At 46.1% G+C, this 2,500-nt stretch overlaps 1 protein-coding gene across 1 annotated transcript in view; it reads left to right on the top strand.

The window, feature by feature from the left end:
- The window catches only part of LOC134458283 (astrotactin-2-like), a 498,215-nt gene that overhangs the window by 246,279 nt on the left and 249,436 nt on the right, over positions 1–2,500 (top strand). The gene's annotated exons all lie outside the window — the stretch shown is intronic.

Genomic DNA, 2,500 nt, shown 5'->3' with positions numbered 1-2,500 from the left:
TGATTTGACTTTAATCCTGGCTGCAGCACACACATTCTGTAGTTACTCTACCGATCTGTCGCTCCAGAATCCTTGGAGGCTTGCCTGTGGCAGCCCATGCCAACCCAACACGGCCCCTGGCCCTCAGAACCACTGCCCTTCCAGTCAGCTGCCGTTGTCATGGGACGCTGCATTGTCCTCGGAATGTCAGTCACTTTTGTTCCAAAGTCAGCTAGCGTTGCCATGGATGCTGAATTGGCCTCGGAATGTCGGCCACTGCTATTCTAAAATCAGCTAGCATTGCCATGGATGCGGTATTGTCCTTCGGGACCTCAGTCACGGTTGTTCATAAGTCAGCCATGGTTGATTGTCTGGCCTGACAGGCCAAGCTATGATATGAAATGTATAGTCTGGGGAATGTCTGCAAGCAGACCCTAAACCTTTGGATAGGAGCAACAGTTGTTAATCAAACTTCCTCCACACATGAACCACAGTCATCTTCATTGTTCTGCCATCTCCACCATCGCACAGCCTTGTAACCATTGCGCTAAGCCCCCCTCAGGGGTGCGCTACACAGCAAGAGTATTATGATTGTGAAAGAAACTTGCCGGACTTTTTTTTGAGAGCAGCTCTTCATTTGTGCACAGCACACGTTTCAAACATGAGAAGGTTCTCAGTACTGTCTCTCTCTCTCTCACACACACACACACATGCACAAATGTATGTTATGCGCACAGATGCACACACAGACGCACAAGTGTATTCTCAAACGCGCACATTTAGAATACAGTAGCCTCATAGCTGAGGGTATATACTGTAACTGTTGGTCCTGTTAGGCCAAGAACACTTAAACTTAGAAAACAAACCCAAACCCCGTAGTCGGACAACCACAGATGCACATAGCCCTTTTCCCCAGCCTGCCTGTTCAATTTGTTTTGAGCCAGCTGCTTTCCGGGCAAGAGGAGGAGAAGATCAGCATCGGTGGTACGAGGAGATTTATAAGGGGGAGGGCAGCAAGGCAAATAGCGAAGCAAAATGGAGGGCGAGGTGAGGTTAGGCAAGGCGAACCGGGGAGGTTGCCAGTGACCTAGAGGGGGAGTTTGGAACAGGCGGAGGTTGTAAACCAATTAAATTGATGAGAGCGAGAGAGAAAGACAGAGAGCGCTGCCTTCCACTCCCCCTCCCCCTCGTTGATGGACGACCCAGTCATTAGGGGCCAGCCCCATGCTGTAATTTGACTGCCCCGTGTGCTGTTTGTCATTTGGAATGAGATCCCAAACAGTGATCCGGCAATTTCTTTTTTAATCTATCGCATCCCCTTCTACACACACGGAAGGATGCACACATATACACACACACGCAGACACACGCAGACACACTCGCACACACATGTACTCACACAGACGCGTACGCACACGCGCAAGCACACACATGTACTCACACAGACGCGTACGCACACGCGCGCGCACACCCACACCCACGTGCGCACACACACTCATACACGCACAAACACACTCATACATGCAAAAACACACACACACACACACACACGCACACACGCACACACACGCACGCACACACACTTCTTCTTCTTTCCTCCAGCTGGTACAATAACCAAGGTGATTGAGATGCCATTTCTTCCCCTTGACACATTAATTGTATGCTCATAGGAGCAAGTTAAGCACTACTGACAACAGAGAAAACAGTGCTATGGATCTACAAGACACCAGTGCAAAAATGAACGGGGACAGAGACATGCAGGAATGATTCTATTTTTTTGTATTTTGGTCACAAAAACTTGACTAAGTTGTACATACTGTAGGTGGAAATCAGTAATCAGTGGTGTGATGCAGGCGGGTGTTGAATGAAGGTAATGTAGTGGGTGCATGTTGCATGTTACATAATCATTAAAGGGACACTATGCAGGAAATGATCAAAAAGGTACTGCAACTATGCTGCTCATTGAAACTGAGCTGCCAATTGCCAAATTTGATCTTTACATGGAAGTTTTCTAAGTAGTAAACAAATATTTTCTAGTATGGTCCAAGTAGAGTCATTTTTGCAGCTAAAACATTTTTGAACATTCAAAATGGCGGACCATGGAGAAGATCCCCCTTTTCATGTATGAAAAGTGCAACTTTCCCAGTCATAATGAATACTTAGAATTTGATGGTGGTGGTAAGTATTCATGAAAATGGTAACATTAGTGAACGGGCAGCATGAATTCTGGAAATAAACAACTACAAATCTTACACAGTGTCCCTTTAAGAACTAAAGATAAGCAGAGCAGGAGTGCCGGGCTCAAGGAGAGAGAACTGGATGTGGCACACCGGTTTAAATGGGAGCAGAGAGAGGCAGAAAGACATTCAAAGTACTAGTATTGCTCTTAAAGTTTTTCACAACTGTTTACACAATGTAGGAAATAGATCACACTCCGTTTCTTTTCTTTTTCTTGTTATGTTGATCCATTGCAGGATTAGACAGATGTTTCGGCTGCAAGAGCCTTCATTATTGTAATGTA

Source organism: Engraulis encrasicolus, chromosome 11 (assembly GCF_034702125.1).
Source record: "Engraulis encrasicolus isolate BLACKSEA-1 chromosome 11, IST_EnEncr_1.0, whole genome shotgun sequence".
Taxonomy (NCBI): Eukaryota; Metazoa; Chordata; class Actinopteri; order Clupeiformes; family Engraulidae; genus Engraulis; species Engraulis encrasicolus.
The sequence above is the reverse complement of the archived record's forward strand: the minus strand, read 5'-3'. Positions and strand labels throughout refer to the sequence as shown.